The 20,138-nt window shown below is 48.0% G+C and overlaps 1 pseudogene; it reads left to right on the top strand.

The window, feature by feature from the left end:
- Window positions 1-1,786: 1,786 nt before the first annotated feature.
- On the top strand, window positions 1,787-3,872 carry LOC112297587 (four and a half LIM domains protein 1 pseudogene; annotated as a pseudogene).
- The last annotated feature ends 16,266 nt before the right edge of the window (window positions 3,873-20,138 follow it).

Genomic DNA, 20,138 nt, shown 5'->3' with positions numbered 1-20,138 from the left:
GGTCCAGTCAAGTTGCCCCCACATGTAAATTAACCATAACACTATGTAAACGTCTCATAGACTCCTAGACCTTAAAATGTCCAGAGCTGACCTCAGTACTTTTCCCCTCCCCATTGTCCCCACCCATTCATCACCCCAGCCAGTACTGGTTTGCCACACCCCTCATTCTCAGTCCACATCACGCAGCCCCACGCTCTGCAGATTCCACCTCCAGAAACCTCCGCAGACACGTTCCCACCTCTTATCCCCACTCACCTCCCTTACTTCAGGCCCTGTCTCTTGCCTGAGTTGCAGCCACTGACTGTGTGGCCTCAGGCTGCCAGCATTTCCTCCCTCCCATCTTATTTTCTGCACTGCCACCCTGTCTGTCCTTCCAGAACACCAGGCCCTTGCCTGAAATCTGTTGGCGGTCTCCTCCCAGGATGAAAGTCTCACCCTGGGCCTGACGAGCAGGCCCTGCCTGGTGGTGTTCTGTCTGACCTGCCCCTCCAGGCTCATTTCACTTCTGCTACACACACCCAGTGTCCGTCATAGAAGCCACCTGGATTCCCAACACCTCTTCCCTTTTCTCATCTCTGTCCTCACTTTCCTTCCTTTCCCTCTATCTCTACTCCTTTCTAACTCCATTCCCACCAAAATGCTTACAGTTATGTGAACTCACCACACACCATGGCTGTTGCTTCTTCCTCTGCTTCATCCCCTTTCAAATGCTACCAGCCTCATGGTATTGCACAGATGTCATTACATGCACCTGTACACATTCACAGAGCTCCTCCGAGGCCCTGCAAATCAATGGCTTGGTAGGTTTCCCCCTCCTGGATCTGACCTATGGTGTGGCTCACTCCTGGGTGGCAAACATTTTACAAGAGAAACAACCTGTAGTTCACCACGCCCAGTCACCTCCACAAAGCTCCGAGGGCAAAGGAAGCTGGCAGACAGCCCCATTCCGAGCTGATGTCATTATGAACCTCACGAGCAACACTATCCCGCAGGGTCATTCATTTACTCTCTGATTCGGTCACTCAACATATTCTGACACAGTGTTTCATGATTAGCACTGTACTAGATGCTGGAGAGATGAAGAAAAATGACAGCTGATCTGTAATTAGGGAATCAGGATGTGTTACATGGAAACACAGCTAGCACAGAGGGGCATGGTCATTACTGTGGTTGTCTAGACCCAGGAACTGCTAAGAAAAGGAGGGAGTGGAAAGAAGGAGGAGGGGAAAGAATGCAGAGGAAGGGGAGGGGGAAGGAGAAAGGGAATTCTTGGTATTTACTCAAGGGAGCTGAAAACTTACATCCACACAAAAACTTGCACTCAGATGTCCAGAACAGTTTTATTCATAATTGCCAATACTTGGAAGCAGCCAAGATATCCTTCAGTAAGTGAAAGGATAAAAAAAAAAACTATGGTATATCCAGACAACAGACTTATTATTCAGGACTAAAAAGAAATGAGCCATCAAACCAAGAAAAGACATAGGGGAGCCTTGAATGCATACCACCAAATTAAGAAGCCAATCCGAAACAGACTGCATACTGTATGATCCCAACACAGAACACTATGGAAAAGGCAAAACCATAGAGGGAGTAAAAATACCAGTGGTTGCTGGGAGTTCAAGAGGAGGAGGGATGAGGAGGCAGAGCACAGAGGATTTTGGGGCAGTGGAACTGCTCTGTGTGATACTATCATGAATGTACGTCATTATACATTTTGTCCAAACCCACAGAATGTACAAGACCAAGAGTGAGCCCTAATGTAAACTACAGACTGTGAACGATAATGATGCCAATGTAGGTTCATCAGCTGTAACAAATGCCCCACTTTGGCTGCTGGGTTGTTGATGGTGGGGGAGGCTGTGCAGCATGGAGGGAGGGATAAATGGGATACCTCTATAATTTCCCCTCAATTCTACTCTGAATCTAAAACTGCTCTAAAAAAATGAAGTCTATTTTAAAAAGGAAGAAGAAAAAAAGGAAAAGAAGGAGGGAGGGAGGAAAAGTTCTGCAGGGGGTTGAAGTCCCATTTTTGAAATCCTTTTTTTCCCTTTTTTGAAACACAATGACACTTACTAGCCACCAGCTTCTTAGCCACCTCCTGGCTCCCAGTTATTGAGATGACAGCGGTCTGGGATCTGTGTCCTCTGACTCAGTCACCCTCTTGAAAGCATTGAGCTGCTCACCGGCCCCAAACTCTCTCAGATGGACTGTGAAGGCCTCCTGAGCAACCTGTCCTGCTGGAGTTGCTCACAGAGCCTGTGGGAAACCAGGTGGCCCCTTGGGCTCTGTGAGCAGGTGCCTGGGGCCTCACTGCCCCTGTCTGCTCTCAGACGTGTCTGAGTCTCCAGCGTCTCACACATATCAGCTTCCTCTGGGGTCAGGCTTTCTTTGCTCTCGCCCGACAGGCCCCCACCTCTCTTTTTCTTCTTTTGATTCTGCTCCTGCCTTGTCTCCTGGGAAGGGCCTTGTGAGTCTGAGCTCAGTCCAGAGCCTCTGGGTAGATCAGGACTTCAGGTGACAGACCCTCCATGTCAGTGGCCTTGGAGGGACTGTGTGTGGGCAGGCTGGCTGGCTTTTATTCTCCTTGGACTTGAATATTCAGAATTTAAATTTGATTCTCTATCAATGTGATTTTTATATTCTTTCCCGTTTTTAAAGCTCTCCCCTTAAAGTCTAGGGTATATGTGTATATGTTCAGCCCTATAAATCCTAAAATAACATTTTCCTTTCTGCTAAGACCCTTACTGATTTTTCTTCATAAATCAAAAGTTAATACAGATAGTAGTAGTTCCCCTTATTGCTTCTTCTTTTTGCTTCTTATTTCATTGCTAATTCAAAATTTATTTGAGCTGCCACCACCACTGCCCACGCCTGCGCCACTCTTGCCACAGCGTCTCAGCTGTGGCAGCAGCCACCGGAACCCCTGCGCGGCCAGCACCCCCAGGCACTCTCTGTTGACACCTATATCCAGCTCTTGCTGAATATATCCCACTGTCCACACATCCAGTGTGAAGTCTCCCCAGGTACAAGGTAGGCGCCATGGCTGAGAAGTTTGCCACCATTGCAGGGACCTTCTGCAGGGCAAGAAGTGTGTGGAGAAGGAAGGCCACGGCTGCTGCCTGAAGTGGTTGCACAAGCTCCGCACCAACTCCTGCGTGGGGTGCCGCATGCCCACCCGCACGGACTCTAACGGAATGGGCTGCTGCCGGCACGACACCAGCCTCCACTGGGCCAAGGGCCGGCACCCCATGGCAAACAGGACCTTTGTGTCCAACACAACAAGATCCCGTGCAACAATGTGCCACGTGGGAGGACATCCCCAAGTGCAAGGGTTGCCTCAAGCTGATATGACAGGATATCCAAGCGTGCAGTGCAAAGGGACTGAACACCTGGCCAGAGACTGCTTTACCTGCAGCAACTGCAAGCAAGTCATCAGGACTGGAAGCTTCTTCCCCAAAAGGGAGCACTTCTACTGTGTGACTTGCCCTGAGGCCAAATTTGCCAAGCATTCCGTGAAGGGCAGCAAGGCTGTCAAGTCCAGAGGACTCGCTTACCAGGATCGGCCAGGCGGGCCGCGTGCTTTGTGTGTGTTGCCTGCTTTAAGAAGCCGGCTGGGCGGAGTTTCATAGCTGTGGAGGACCAGCGTTAGGGCGGGGACGGCCGAAAGAACTTTGTGGCCAAGAAGTGAGCTGGATGCAAGAACCCCATCACTGGGTTTGGCAAAGGCTCCAATGTGGTGGCCTATGAAGGACAATCCTGGCACGACTACTGCTTCCACTGCAAAAAAACGCTCCATGAATCTGGCCAACAAGCACTTTGTTTTCCATCGGGAGCAAGTGTATTGTCCCAACTGTGCCAAAAAGCTTTGAAGTGACCAGGGCTCCTGTCCTGTAAATGGAGTTGTCTTGTTCTCGGGTCCTCACCCTCCGCCCTGCGCCATCCAGAGGGAAAGAGCGGCCTTTCACCTCTTCAAAGCTGTTCCTTCTGTCTTTTCTCCCATTTTATAGTACTACTTAAGTAAGGGCACACAGAGATCATATTAGGATTTAGCAAAAAGCAATTCCGTAGCAAAGCTAATTTTCAGATGCACACAGTTAAAAAACGAACACTTAGATTGACTCTTCTGTATGCTTATCATAGAGCAGAAAAGTGCTAACCATGTAGCTGCTTAGTGATGCAAGCAAGAAGGCGAAGAGATGAAGCCCCACTGAGTGCCCTTCATGACTCAGCTGGGACCCACTGTCATCACAGGACACCCAAGCGGCTGCTCCTACGTGCTGCTCGCCCTGTTCTGCAAGCAGAGAGAGGACTTGCTGAAGTGCCTGGTTTAACTTCCTCATCAAAACTTCCCTTCTGTTCTTTTGAGCTTTTGATCAACTAATATGAATTTCTAGAAAATTAACATTTGAACTTAGCTGTGATTCCAAGCTGACCTTTTTCCTGTACTAACATCTGAGTTCCTGTGTGCTATGTTTTCTGAATGTTTCTACTTTCAGGCATGGAACACACAGGCATGCCCTTTGGAAAGGGCAGCAGATTTGAGAGAATGAGCCTGTTTTAAAGGAACATCATCACCATGAGTAGTTTAGGAAGTATTAACAAAACTAATCCAGCTGTCGTTTTTCTTTTTAATTAATAATATTTTGGGTGTTTTTTAAAGGATTTTATTTATTTATTATTAGAGAGGGGGAAGAGAGGGAGAAAGAGAGGGAGAGAAACATCAATATGTGGTTGCCTCTCATGCGCCCCCTACTGGGGACCCGGCCTGCAACCCAGGCATGTGCCCTGACTGGGAATCCAAATGGCAACCCTTTGGTTCACAGGCTGACACTCAATCTACTGAGCCACAGCAGCCAGGGCTCAATGAATAATATTTTGTTTTAATTAATAGCAACATAGTTTATGGATTTGGAGACCTGCATGAAAATATTTTAGCTCCCTCAAACGTTCCTACAAAAGTACCATAAAACTCCAGAAGGGTAGCCGTGCAGGCACCAGGGTGGTTCTGGACATGGATGTGATATTTCCAAAAATGGAGAGTCAAATCCCTGGTAACATATTAGTTGTTTGCTCTTTGTCCCTGTGTTAAAGAAGCCCACCAACATCCCTTCTTTTGTGATTCTTACAACTGTTCCTCAGGAGCTCAGCTGGGTGTCTGGGGAGTGGGGAGGCCATCGTCATCACAGGTAGAACTGGATTTCCACGCTGTGCTTACCTGACAGGCAGGGTCACCTGCCTGCTGTGTTCCAGCTGCACTGTTAGATTCCACAGTAGAAGGAGATGACGTCAAATTGAACGTGCAATGACAATACATATTGACATTCTCACAGCAATGGTTAGAAAAGCCGATGCCTCATTTCTATTTTAGTCACTAGCTATTATCATCTAATGTTTCAGTGTATCCCTACAGAAATAAAGCAACATACAAATTAAAAAATGTATTTGAAAAAAATTGTGAAATATTTAAGATGGACACACTGTATATAGAATAATTCAATGAAGTACCACACATCTGCCTCTTGACTAGAGAAATCAAACATCGCCCACACATTTGAAACTCTCGGGGTCCCAGCCCCACAAACAGGCACATACTACCGCAAAGTCCGACCTCACATCACGCTTTTCTTCACTCTCCCACTACATGTGCGTGCACCTCTACAAGTCTATAATATTGTTTTTCACATTTTGCATTTATGATAAATGAATCTCGATATATGTGTTATTAGGCAACATGTTTTTCTTACTCAACATTTCTCAGCATTTCTGAGATTCACGTGTGTTCATGTATGTAACACTGGCTCACGTGTTTCCACGGCTGCATGGCACTCCCTTCTGTGACTGTACCGCCCTTCACGTAGTCATTGCTCTACTGATGAACATTCTAAATGATCCCGGTTCTTTTGTGATTCAAAGAATGCTGCCACAAACAGTCTAGGGCAGGTCTTTTCTTAATGTGGTGCGTCAGCTCAACAGCTTTTCTAATGTTAAGCCACCTTTTGATTCCAGGGTTAAACCAGCTTGGTTTCGATGTATTTTTACTTCTATACATTTCTGGCTTTGGTATGAAACACAAATGTCTGCAGTTGTAGGTGACAGGTGGCCACTCCCAGAGTCAGGAAGATCCTTGAAGGACCTTGTAATACAGGGGTGGGCAGCAGAACCAACTCCTTCCTGACTGTTCCAGGCCCCAACCCAAGCTTCCCACTGTGCTCCCCCTGCTCCAGCCCCTGCCATGTGTGCACACTTACGGAGCAGAGTAAGAGGGCCGGGCCCACAGAGGCCCTTCCCCCTCCAGCCCATCCACTGCCAGGTGGCAGGCCTGCCTCTCCTCCTGTCCCTCAGCTGAGTCTCGGCATCTGCTGCTCAAACCAAAACCCACCAGCATCCACACTCACTTCAGCCACCCGTAGGGCAGCTGGAGAAAATGTCAGCAACACAAGCAGCAGCTGCTCTGCAGGTGGAGGGTGTTTGTACTGGAGAGCTCAATTTGGGAAAGAGTCACAGGCCCCATCCTACTGAGAGACGATAAGACACTTGGATTTTTTTTATGAGGACACAAGGATTTGCAAGGATGATAATTAGGTAGAGTGCTATTTTGAGATATTAGAAGGGGGAGGAAGGGAGAGAGAGAGAGAGAGATAGGTGGTCTCCCAGGATCTGCCCCTTTTACCAGGTCTAGGGAAACATGTGGTAAGGGTCTATACCAGAATGAGTAACAGCTCTGGCTTTTTTATTTTGTAGGAAACCCAAAATACTTGGGGAAAGGGAAATCAGAGTACAGAAATGAAAAGAAACAGAAATGAAGACAAAATCACATAGGCTTAAAAGAAATGCCCCTGCCACTTCCGCCATCCTATAAACCCAGTCATGCCTCTCAGAGAGGACAATAAGCCTCGGAAAGGGAAGAGCCACAGGGGTGTCTAGCCCCATAGGCCCACAGGCAGCTGCGTGGGGTTTCTCTGCCCTGGGGGTCGGGGGGTAGCACTACATGCCCTCCATGGGCCTCTCAGCAGCAGCCTGGGTGTGTGGATGCCCAGGACCAGATGGAAACCCTCACCTCAGCCCATCAGCACTTTTTAAATTAACCCCAGAGCTGGGAAGGGAGGAGCCCTGGGAACAAGCCCGTTACACTTCATACTGGCCCGGAAGCGTGAGTGGAAGAGTTATAGAAAATGTGAAACAGTGCACGTTTTTCCACGCTCTGTCTGTGGGCTACAAGCCACATCTGCCATAATCCATGAAGTGGAGGATTCTCCATTGTGTCTCACTGACTCAGAGCTGTAACTAAGGCTGGCACTGGCTGTGGCTGCAAGTGCCGAGGATGCCCTTGGGAAGAGCAGCACATCCTGTCTCCTGGTCTCAGGACCTCATTCCCAGTGACCGGCAGCGACCCACCCAGGTGTCCAGCTCTCAGGCTCCATGAGACTGGCTTTTCAGGCCGTGTAAAGCCGGTGGGGAAGAGGGTGGTGGGGGCTTCTGTGCTTTCCGTGAGGAGCCAGGAGCAACATGTCCCAGGTCTTGAGAATCTCCACAACGACAAGCCTGGCGGCACTGGGGTTCACCCGGACACGGGCGTTTGAGCCCTCGCTCCCAGGTTCTCCCCGGCCGGGATCGTCATCCTGTTCTGCCTCTGCGCTTCTCCCCGGGGCCTGGGGCGCTGGTGTGGCAGGGACATTGGACACGCCACAGGCTGTAAGTACTTAAACACAATGGAACATGCTGGTGGGTCTGTTTTATTAAAGCAAAATGGAGATAAATTCCCTTCAGAGAAAAGATCAAACCGGGAAGTCACACAGAAAAGGGAACAGGCCAGAAGGTTCTCTGCATTGTGCCTGGTGCTGGCTCCTCAGGCTAACAGTTAAATTGTCTTTTAAAACCCTTTTCTTTTTTCTTTTTTCCCCCTGTTTTGAACTAATTCTATCCAACCGTCCAGCACAGATTCGGAACTGTTAACCTGGAACAGAGGGGAAATGGGAAGGTCGTCTTGGTAACTAGCACTCTGTGTGGCCTGCGCTCAGCTGCCTCTGGCGAAGCTGAGCGGGGGTTTCTGACTTGCCCTGTGGCTCAGCTCCACCTCTCTGCCGGGAGTCACCGAGAGAGGGAGAGAGGGGCACACCCACCCACCAGGGACAGTCTGTGCCTGGGTGACAAAGCCCCTGCTTCTCGGTCAGGGTTTTTAAATTTGCTTTTTAAAAACGTTCATTAAATATATTGAGGTGACATTGGTTAGTAAAAGTATATAGGTTTCAAATGTACAATTCTATAATACATCATCTGCGTATTACATTATGTGCTCTTTAGTCTTTGTTGCAAATCTCCCTTTTGCCCATTTTTATTCTCAAGTCTCTGTTTAGATTGCCAGAAACGTTTTTTGAAATGAAATAGTACCCTTTGACCCAGAAATCCCCACCTGGGAATCTAACCAAATAAACTAATCTGTAAGATAGACCAAGCCGCATGCCTGAAGATGTTTACTGTGGCAACTTTTACACCAGAGACAAATAGACAGCAACTTACATATGAATAGTAGGAGGATGATTATGTAACTTCTAGTATTTACAAGAAATATATAATGATGCAGTCAATAAAATTACACTATGTGGCAACAGAGAAAAACATATCTCATAGTTTTTTGTTTTTGTTTTCATATCTCACAGTTTTAAGTTTTAACAGAATACATTATACGTAGAGTAGGTAAAGAAATATGCAGAGGACAGAAGACAAAGGGAATGCAGAAAATAATACTGGTTACTGAATTAGGTGAAGAGTTTTAAGCATGATTTCCCACCTGCTTGTATAATTAACAAAGTAAATAGTATCCTTAATTTCAAATATAAACAAACCTAAATCATAATTATTTGGAAAGGACTTTTACCAGTTTTGCCTTTTTTTAAAAAACTAAACCTATTAGGTATGGGCCAAGTGAGTTAAGAAAGATTAAAAGCCGAGCTTTTACAAATTTGGAAAAAGACCTCTTTTCACCAGAGCAGAAAAACTCTCTTCTTTCTACCCCCATTTTATTTCTGTTTTTTTAGATGAAATGCTTACTTTTTCATTATTGACTTATCTTATCTAACGCTGTCTCCCACCCACTCTTTGGATCTCTAGGTTACTTTTCCAGCCGATCCCCCGGGGTCCTCGCTGCATCAACGGGTGGGAGCCCTTCTGTCCCCACTGAGCTCAGAAAGCCAGGCAGGTCCAGGAAGGGCCCTCGAGTGTGCCTCACCTCTCCGGGGTCTCCCGAACTGCCATGCGGAGGGGCTTGGGCACAGAGCCTTGTTTCCACTACTTCTCCAATTTACTTGGAGCTGATCATTGCATAATAGCTATGTGCCTAAGGCGTTTATACTTAGTTTTATAATTATGTTTAAGTATCACTACAATAGAAATATTTTCATTCAATGCTGGGTGCGCATGAGAACTTCCTTTCTTTATAAGGGCCGGTCTTCATTTAGTCTTCATATCTTCAAGTGAAAAGAACCCTGAGTCTAAGGAAGGCGTGTGACTGCTCTGCCCCTCTGAGGGGTGGGCGGGGGCACTAGAAACCGTTCAGGGCTCTGCTCCCTGGCACAGGGTTTGGATTTCCATGAGACCACCTCACAGGTGTGCACACTCAGTAGTAGTTGCAGCTTCCCAGTACAGTCTGTGTAGTGAGGATCAGACCTCTCCTCCAAGCTCCAGGTTTCTATACTGACTTCCACACTTGACACCTCTTCTTGGACCTCTCAAACTGGACACGGCCCAAACAGACCTTCCCACTGACGAGGACTCCCTCTTTGACCGACCAAACTTCACTCAAGCGTGTAGCCCTCTTCCTAACCAGGCCTTGTCCTTGGCCTGTTGTCCTTCTTTCCCAGCCCAGATTGACAGGAAGCCTGCCAAACCTGTTTAGCAAGAATCCCCCCACTTTCAATGTCTCTGGTTATATTTTGTTTGCTTTTTTCTTCTACAATAGCCAGGGGGGAGTGGGGAGGGGACAGTGAGGAGAAGGTATTACAGGAACTACTATAAAGGACACAAGGACAAAATCAAGGGGGAGGGTGGAGGTGGGGGAAGGAGGGGGGTTTGGCTGGGGTGGGGTGGAGGGATGGGGAGAAAAGGCATACAACTGTAATTGAAAAACAGTAAAAATTTTAAAAAAAGATTTATCCAGATGAACAACTATAAAGGGCACATGGACAAAACAGGTGGGGGAGGAGGGGTGGAAGCCAGGGAGGGAGATGGGGATGGCTGGGGTTGGCGGGGGAATGTTTGGGGGTAAATACAAACAATTGTAATTGAACAACAATAAAATAATAAAAAAAAGATTTATCCAAAAAAAAAGAGAATCCCCCTACCCTTTATACCTAATCAAGTTCCTCTTGCTAGTTTTCTGTCCTCTGACACCCTCACCCTTCCTCTTGGCTAGAACCCGCAGCTGCCCTGCCGTACTGGTGTGAGTCCAGCCTCTTCCCTATTGCAATAGTCTTCAGTGAAGTCTTCCTTGCCTGTCCAGAGCAAATTTTCTTGGACATCCCCCGTACTCCCCAAGGCCATGCACCAGTTTTCTCCACCAGCCTCCCAGGTGCCTGACCATAAAACCCATGTGCTGTCCTTGATGCCACCCACCCCCTGTTCTTTGCCTCCAGCCAATAAATCTTCAATCTGTCCCCTCTCCCCTCCTCTCTCATTACTATGGTCCCCATGACCTCTAGCCCACATGACTGTACCCCCTCCAGCTGGTCTCCCACTTTTGCTCAGTCCCCTTCAAGTTAGTCTACACCAGGAGGCAGGAGTGAACTTGCTGTAGGATGGATCAGATCAGACGCTATCTTGCACAACCTACTCACGGGCTTCCCACTCCTCTGAGATTGAGATCCAGACTCCTTCCCGGCTACAAATCCATGTGAGATGGGCTCACGCCCTTCTCCTCAGCCTCATCTCATTGTCACACACTTATTTATTTGCCTGTTTATCTGTCTTCAGGTTCCCCTCCAGGAGAATGTGAGCGCTGTGCGGGCAGGGCCATCGTCCTTGCTCCGTTGTCCTCTGCACACACCTGAGACTGCGCCTGGCATGCAGACATTCTTGACCACAATTTGATAATGACCTAAGTTAGCCTTGCATTAACACCGGCTTTCACAGAAGCTCTTTGGTCACTCGTTCCCTATGACGTTCATGTGCAAACCACAGCAGCCGGTCTTCCCGATGGCCCCCGGGTCTTGTCTGCTCCAAACCCCCCTGCACCTCCACCTTGCCCCAGCCCGAAAGCAGCTCTGAGAGTCCTTACATTTTATGTCACAAAGTGGCGGGTCGGGGGCTTTCACAGAACATTGACAATGTATGGGCCATCGGCAGATGGTATCACTCCACAGTCCACCACAACCATGAATTCTAAGAAGTGAAAATCCACCCAAAGTGACTTTTGAGAAATTTGATACCATTTCAGTCCAACAGCAGAGAATTCCTGTGTTTTATTTCCATTGTAAAAGGTCACTAGGAATAGAGTTAAACACAAAAAGAAGGATTTTTTTTGTCAGCTTTTTAGTTAGGCAATATCTTTTTGCTGAAAGTGGTTGTTTTATGTAAATCTGGTCTTTGGGGTCCCTCAGACCCCACAGAAAGTGGGGCAGGGATCCTCAGGCAACTCTTATCGCTTCAAAGCATGGCCCCGCCGTCTTTAGATTAAACAGTTTTGAAATGTGGACATATCAGGCTTATTAAGCTGATGACAAGGGAGAGGGGACAAGGGATGAATAAAGTCCTTGAGTAGGTGAGCGAGGGCACAGGTTTATCTGAGTGGACATGTGGACAACTGTCCACAAAACCGGAGGTGCGGCAGATGGAGCACCGCCATACGTGGGCAGGGCGACAGGAGCAGGAAGAAGCTGTCTTCCGGTTGCTTCTGCGTGCCAGGTGAACTGAGAGTTGAGGTCAGCTCCTGAGTGTGAGTAGGAGGGAGGGTCTGCTGGAGGTTGGTGTACGCAGAAGGCGTGAAGTGACTGTCTGGGAGACGGAGAGGCACGCTGACTGACAAATGGCAGTGGGATGGTTTGGCGGCGCTGGGGGCCGTTGAGGTCTATGGCCACGTATTTGGAATGACACATGTCGGCGTTGGCTGGCCCTTTCCTCCAGCACCGGGAGGTTGTGTCTGCAAAGGAGGTGGACTGATGCAGACAACTGGGGTTAGGGGGTGTTGCCAAGCAAGCATAATGAAGACAGGGTGGGCAACCGGGTTATAGACATTTGTCAGGGACTGACTAAAACGATAGGATTTGGGGTCTTTTCATCGTAAGTTTATTTTGGTGTTATCTGATTAGTTACCATGTCCATAACTGCTAGTTTTTTTTCTTAGAAAAAAAGGGTCAAGTAGATGTTAGTCAAATCAAGAATGAAGAAGCCCAAAGAAATATGTTTTGAAGGAATTGCAAGGCCGCCCTCCACACCTGCCAGGTGCTGCTCTGGCCTCCCTCTTCCTGCTGTACGGGCGTCACCAGAGCCTGGGGACGGAGGAGCCCGCCCACCAGGCTCCAGGGCCTTTGAATGAATGGGTTTCCGTGTCCAAGCACGCCTAGCTCTCTAGGGCCTCGCTTCCTCTCATTTTAAGATAAAGTACACTCCACACCACTCTTTGCAGGTGAGATATGTATTAATATAACACAGGTAGGAAGGCTGAAGAGACTGTCCATCTGTTATAAGTTAAATTGTGCGTCCCCCCTCCAGTTCATATATTGAGTCCTAACCCCCAGTATTTCCGAATGTGACTACATTTGGAGACAGGGGCCTTTAAAGAGGTAATTAAGGTAAAATGAGGTCACTGGGGTGGGCCCTCATCCAATAGGACTGGTGTGCTCCTAAGGAGAGGAGATCAGGACACAGACAGTCACAGAGGGAAGACCGGAGAGCTCGCAGAGAGAAGGCGGCCATCTGCAGCCAGGGAGAGAGGCCCGGGAGGAAACACCCTGCCAGCACCGCGATCGCAACTTCCAGCCTCTAGACAGTGAGCCACACGCTCTGTCGTGGGAGCCCCAGTCTGCGGCGCTCTGTTACGACGGCCCTGGGAACCAGCATGCCACCCCGACGAGGTGGACTATCTTCCTAGAACATTGCTAAACTACGTCAAACATTTAAAACTGCTTTATAAAATACCAGCTGAAATGTTTCAGCAACGTCCCCCCTTCGCATGTCCACGTGTAGGTGAATTATTGGTCTATGTAGTCATAGGTGAGCGTATAGTATCGGGTTTATTTTGTGTGTATTTAGTCTTCTCTGACTGAATTTTTGTTGTCATTTATATTAACTTCCAAAAGAACTTCTTCATGTAAAGTTAAGGAGAGATTATTAAATAGTTCCACCAGATAAATAAATAATAAGTCAGGGAGGCCAACTGAATTTGAAAGTCATCATGCCAAGGTCAAGTTTGCTCTATTCCGAGTGTTAGGACGCATTGTGAAATGGGGCATAAAGGAGTTATGCCCTAACAGTGTGTATGTGCGTAAACTCTGGACTCAGTATTTTTTAAACAAACAAACCAGCCACTCGAAGGCACTGAAGAGTGGAAGTGACAGGCAGCACCCGGAAGGGCACTGACTCTGTGGACCAGGCTTCTGCCCGGTTCTCACCTGGACAGTCCCCGGCTGGCCGCTGCACGGCTGGACCTGAGGCAGAAAGCACAGCCAGAGGTTGGAGGGGCACTGCCCAAATGGCTAGGAAATGAAGGAGAAATGCAAGGTGGGGGGAGCCAGGCAGGGGAGCCCTAAAATCTCCATGTAAGTCCCCCCAGGTCCATGACTGACCTCTGAACTGCACGTGCTGGAGAGAGTCTGGAGAAGCTGGGACGGAGGGGCAGTGTGGTGCTGAGGGGAGGGACCATAATATCAGGCTCAAGAAATTTCAAAAGGCTGAAGCGCTGACCACGTGTTCTGTGACCACAGTGCAATTAAAGCGGAAAGCAACATCGTGAAACCCCCAACGAGCTGTAATTGACATCACTGGGACAAGTGATGAACTTTGAACATGGACTGAGGATTAGGCTGTAATATTGTATCAATGTAAATTGTTCAGATTGTGATCATTCTACTGCGGTTATATAAAAGATTGTCCTTGTTCTTAGGAAATATACACTGAGGTAATATTTACAGGTAAATGGAGCAGTCTGAGAGAGGGAGAAAAGGGGAGAGGCAGAGAGAGAGAGCACACAAGGGAATAATAGAGCAAATAGATAAATTTGAAGAAGTGGTGAATCTGAGCAGAGCTCTATTGGAGCTCCTTGCACTATTTTTGTAACTGTTCTGAAAGTTTAAAATTATGTTAGAATGAAAATACTTTAAAAACCTAACTCTGGTCCTATCCGTTTTCTTCTGGAATGGTCTGTGTTAGAGATTTGAGGCAGCACTCTCCATAATGCATCCCATTCCCTCCCCACCACTGTGCGGGGGAAGGGCAAGGCCAGAACTGCGCCCCAGCAGCAGGCAGGGGTTTTGTCCCCAGCATGGTGGGCAGACCTGGTCCCCTGCAGCCCCAGTCTCACTCCTGGGCTCCCTCTCACTGTTAGTTGGCTCCTAGGCAGCCAGGCCCTTGTGTTAATTGCAAAGTGAACACAGAAAGCCCAAGGCTAGGATTAGTGTCCTCTGACAAAAGGCCAGCTGCTGTTGTTGTCTTATTGAAAGGGCAGAAACCTCTGGATGGGGAGAGTGAGAGGTGAACTGTGGGGGCTGGGCTGATGGGTGTTGAGAAGAGGGTGAAAGGGGAAGGGAAAGGTTGCCTACACCAGGGCCTTTTGAAGAGCAGCGCTGACTGTGACCTGCTTCTGCCTGCTGCCTCACAGGAGAAGGACAGGAGCACCAGCGTTTCCTGCTTATCCTCCACGCATCCAGCTCTTTCTGCCTGGTCTCCCTGCACTTGTCATCCTAAACCACCTCACACCTGCTTCCCGTGTGGGCGAATATCCCGTGAGTCTCGGGGGCCTGACTCCCACCTGGAATGGAAACTGCCAGAGTCTCTCTTCCTCAGCCTACCCTACTGCACGGGGATGGATGGGAGCCCGCCTCCCTCAGTCAGACCCACGTGGCTGCAGAAGACCTAGGGGCTGGGTCTTCTCACGGCAGGTAAGGCCTCTGTGAGGCTGTGGGGTGTGGTCTCGGGGTGAGGTGTGGGTGTGGCTGCCAGCACACCCAGCCACCCTGCGGCATATCTAGCACCCTTTTTTCCAGTTTCACAGTATATACATTTTTATATTGCAGTAAAATATACGCAATATAAAATTTACCATTGTAGCTATTTCAAGTGTACAACCGGTGGCATTAAGCACTTTCTCAATGTTGTGCAACCGTCACCACTATCAAGTTCTAGAACTTTTTTATCACCTCAAACAGAAACCCCACAGCCATTTAGCACTTACCTTCCACTCCTCACCTACCCCCCCCCACCCCTGGGGCAACAACTAGTCTGCATCTATCTCTATCGGTTTACCAGTTCTGGGCACCTCATACAAATGGATGTTTTGTTTTGTCAGGCTCCTTTCACTCAGCACAATGTTTTCAAGGTCCATCCCTATTGTAACTCATTATCAGAACCGAATCACACTCCACTGTATGTAGATGCCCCACTCTCTTCATCCATTCATTTGTTAATGGCCAGTTGGGTTGTTTGCAATTTTTGGCTATTGTGAATAGAGCTGTTGTAAATATTTGTGTATAAGTTTTTGTTTGAGTACCTGTTTTCAATTCTTCTGGGTATACACCTGGGAATGGAATTACTAGGTCATATGCTAAGTCCATGTTTAACGTACTGAGGCAGCCAGACTGTCTTCCCCAGCATCCTTTTTAAAAAATATTATTTCATTGATTATGCTATTAGTTTTACCATTTCCCCCCCTTTACTCCCCTGTGCCCTGCACACCCCCTCCCACCCACATTCCCACCCTTAGTTCATATACATGGGTTTGTACATATAAGTTCTTTGGCTTCTCCATTTCCTATACTATTCTTAACCTCCCCCTGTCTATTTCGTATTTACCATTTATGTTTCTTATTCCCTGTACCTTTTCCACCATTCTCCCCCCTCTCCCCTTCCTGCTAATAACCCTCCATGTGATCTCCATTTCTGTGATTCTGGTCCTGTTCTAGTTGTTTGCTTAGATTGTTTTTATTATTTTTTTTATTTTTATTTTTTTAGGTTCAATTGTTGATAGTTGTGAGTCTGTTGTCATTTTACTGTTTGTATTTTTTATCTTCTTTTTCTTAGATAAGTCCCTTTAACATTTCAAATAATAAGGGCTTGGTGATGATGAACTCCTTTAAGTTTACCTTATCTGGGAAGCACTTTATCTCTCCTCCCATTCTAAATGAAAGCTTTCCTGGATAGAGTAATCTTGGATGTAGGTCCTTGCCCTTCATGACTTTGAAGATTTCTTTCCAGCCTCTTCTTGCCTATAAGGTTTCTTTTGAGAAACCAGCTGATAGTCTTAGGGGAACTCCTTTGTAGGTAACTGTCTCCTTTTCTCTTGCTGCTTTTAAGATTCTCTCTTTAATCTTGGGTACTGTAATTCTGATGTGCGTTGGTGTGTGCTTCCTTGGGTCCAACTTCTTTGGGACTCTCTAAGTTTCCTGGACTTCCTGGAAGTCTCTTTCCTTTGGTAGATTGGGGAACTTTTCCTTCATTATGTTTTCAAATAAGTTTTCCATTTCTTGCTCTTCCTCTTCTCCTTCTAGCACCCCTATGATTCAGATGTTGGAACGTTTAAGTTTGTCCCAGAGGTTCCTAAGCCTCTTCTCATTTTTTCAAATTCTTGTTTCTTCATTCTGTTCTGGTTGGATGTTTATTTGTTCCCTCAGGTCCAAACCGTTGATTTGAGTCCCAGTTTCCTTTCCGTCACTGTTGGTTCCCTGTACATTTTCCTTTATTTCACTTTTCATAGCCTTCACTTTTTCCTCTATTTTGTGACCATACTGAACCATTTTGTGAGCATCCTGATTACCAGTGTTTTGAACTCTGCATCTGATAGGTTGGCTATCTCTTAGTCGCTTAGTTGTATTTTTTCTGGAGCTTTGATCTGTTCTTTCATTTGGGCCATTTTTTTTTTTTTTGTCTCGGTGCACCTGTTACATAGTAAGGGCTGGAACCTTGGCTATTCACCAGGGTGGGGCAACCAGGTCACTGAGTTGTGGCACTGTATGTGGGGGAGGGGTTGGAGAGGGAGCAATGCTACTTGCTTGACTCTCAGCTGGCTTTCAGTCACTTCCACCACTACCCACAAACAAATTGGGCTCTTCTGGTGCTGATTCCCAGGTGGGTGGGTTTGTGTAGGTCCTAGGACCCTGTGGGTCTCTCCAAACAACTCTCCTGTGAGGCTGGGAGTTTCTCCCACCACCTCAACCCCCACAGGTATTTCAGTCAGAGGCTTTGAGGCTTTATTTCCCCATGCTGGAACCCTGCATTGCATAGTCTGTCTCTCTCCCCAGTTGTTCCTCTCGGTTTAGCTGCACACAAATGTGGGACCGCCCAGTCTGCAAGCCACCACCTCACCAAGTCCATCAGCTGCCACCTTGCCGCAAGTCCTCTCAGCCCAGCTACCCATCTCTGCCCCTCCTACTGGTCTGGACGAATGTTTCTTCTTTAACTCCCTGGTTGTCAGACTTCCATACAGTTTGATTTTCTGTCAGTTCTGGTTGGTTTTTGTTTTTAAATTATTGTTGTCCTTTTGGTTGTGGGAGGCGGCACAGTATCTACCTACACCTCCATCTTGGCCGGAAGTCCTTCCCCGCACCCTTTGAACATACTCTTTTCTGCCCTGTGTAGGCAGAGTTTGTTTCTGTTGCTTGCAGCTAAGAACCCTGACCAGTTCCTCATTCCCATGTAACCAGGGGGAAAACTGAGGCTCAGGGACACTGAGAGGTTCAGCCAAGGCTCTGGCTGGTAGGAGCTTGATCCTGGCAACTGCCCTTTAACAGCCCTGAGTGGCAGGACCCTGGGACAGTGGGATTTCCTTTTCATCTCACTGCCTGCAAGACACGGTGTGGTGGTTCCTCCATGAAATAGTGACGGGGATCTGGGAGCTATTCTGAATATTTCACAAGGCTTAATGGAAAACTTCCACTTCCCCATAATGAGGTCACTCAGGCTATCTAAAACGTCAAGTTTCTTTGCTTTTGGCAGGAAATAAATCAACCCAGGGTGGTAATAAGGGTTATCTCCTGTTGATCAGACACCGGGCTGGCAGTTATGTATATCTTTGATTAATTTTAAAAAATGGGGAAAAGAGTGAATTATTACTTGATAAATGCGGTTGTTTAGTAGACAAAAATCTCTTGAAACATGGGGTTCTGGTGAAGGAGGGGGAATCACAGATGAGTTTCTTGGGGAAGACAAAAAATATTCATGAAAGCATTTTCCTGGCTTCTGCTTTCCCTGGCTGGGCGCCTGGACCCTGGGTGTGGGCTTGGCCCCACCTCTGACAGCACAGCCACAGCCTCCTCCCGGTCACGAGGGTGACTTACTGTGGCGTCCTGTGGTCTGAACCACCGACCAGGGAGGAAGGCAGTGAAGAGCAGGAGAATCCGTTTCCTCTAGGTGGCTGCAGTGCAGTTGGGCCTCCCCTAGGGCCTCAGCATGATCAGAGACAAGAGATGCTGCAAACAGAAAACCCGAGGACAGAGGTCGCCCGGTCCCTCTCTAGACCCTCATCCTGCTGTGTCCTCTGTCTGTGGGGGCAGCGGTGGGGCACCATTCTCCCATCCAGTCAGTCCTCGGCCCATCTCTCCTTCCACCCTCTCCTCTGTGTCAACCCAACTCCCACAGGGGCCACTGCTGGTTCCGTGGACATCCCCCACTTGATTCCTCCTCGCAGCTGTGGCCAGGTCACTGCTCTCTGCTGTCCACACATCACCACCCTTCTTCCAAAACCTGGGCCCAGCCCTGGGGGGATGCATGCGGCCCCAGAGGAGCCCGGCTGACCCTGCCTCCAGTCTTTGGGTCAGCCATAGCTGCCTTCCTGACATTTAGCTCAAAAGAGTGACAAAGGGCTTAGCATTTTGATTTTGGTGACACACAGTGTCCCCTGCAACAAATATGGAAAGCCCCAGGGTCTCAGAATGCTGGGTTCCATGCCCAATTCTGAACCAGTGCCTCCACCTGTCTGGGCACTGAACACTTTCTTCGCTGGGAAGAATATACGCTGTCTGCCCACCCATGGGCTACCCACAGAAACAAGTCAGCACTTGTAAAGAGCTTAAAAATACTAGAATGAAAATACTAGGAAAGATGCTTTCTAGAGTCAGTTCCAGAGGGCAATCTTCCATGTCCTGAATACCAATGTCCTTGACTGATTAATCCACAACCCCCTGACAGTCACCTTTTGGGAAAACATTCTGGCGAAAGGCCTCGAGGGGTGACACAGTTGGAAGCCTCCTGGAGCTCTCAGGTGAGCGCTGCTGGCACGCCCAGGCTGACTTCCACGGCCTCCCATGGCCTGCCCTCAAAGCACACTGTGTTCAGTTTGGGCTCTAAGTTTTAGTTTAATTGGTCCTCTGGCCAAGGACAAGTTTCCCTTCTCCCTACCCTTCACCACACTCTATTGTTAAGGTCCTGCTCAGAGACGAGGCTGCAAAACACAAGAGGAGAGATCTAGAGAAATCTAGAACCAAGAGAAATAGGATCTAGGCCCCCACAGCTCCTGGTTGCCAAGGAGATGAACAATTGGGGGCAAGTCTGGGAGACACTGTTAGTGGCCTAAAAACAGCAATCTCCACTCCCTTATTTTTTTTTTCCTCTGGTAGACAGCCTTTTTGCTACACCAGAGCTGGAAATGCTAGAATAATTTTCCCTCTCCCAGTTGCCCTGAAGCTGGTGTGTGGGCACAGGAGCCAGTCCCAGCCAATGAGACTTAAAGGAAGACTGAAAAATATCTTCCTTATGATAAAAGAAAATTGTGGGGAGAAACTAATACCCTGACCACTCCTTCCTGATTTGGAGGTTGTGTGGAGATGTGCTGGTCAGTGCTTTTGCGGTCACATTGCAGCCATGAGGAGAAGACCTCGCCCACAGACCACGGGAGGCAGCAGGGAAGAGCCTGAGGTCCCAGGGACAGCGTTAACTACTGAGCCAGCCCTGTCTCCTCCACTTCTCTTGTTCTGAGGTAATCATTTAAGTCAGTCTGG

This window comes from Desmodus rotundus, chromosome 3 (assembly GCF_022682495.2).
Source record: "Desmodus rotundus isolate HL8 chromosome 3, HLdesRot8A.1, whole genome shotgun sequence".
Lineage (NCBI taxonomy): Eukaryota > Metazoa > Chordata > Mammalia > Chiroptera > Phyllostomidae > Desmodus > Desmodus rotundus.
The sequence above is the reverse complement of the archived record's forward strand: the minus strand, read 5'-3'. Positions and strand labels throughout refer to the sequence as shown.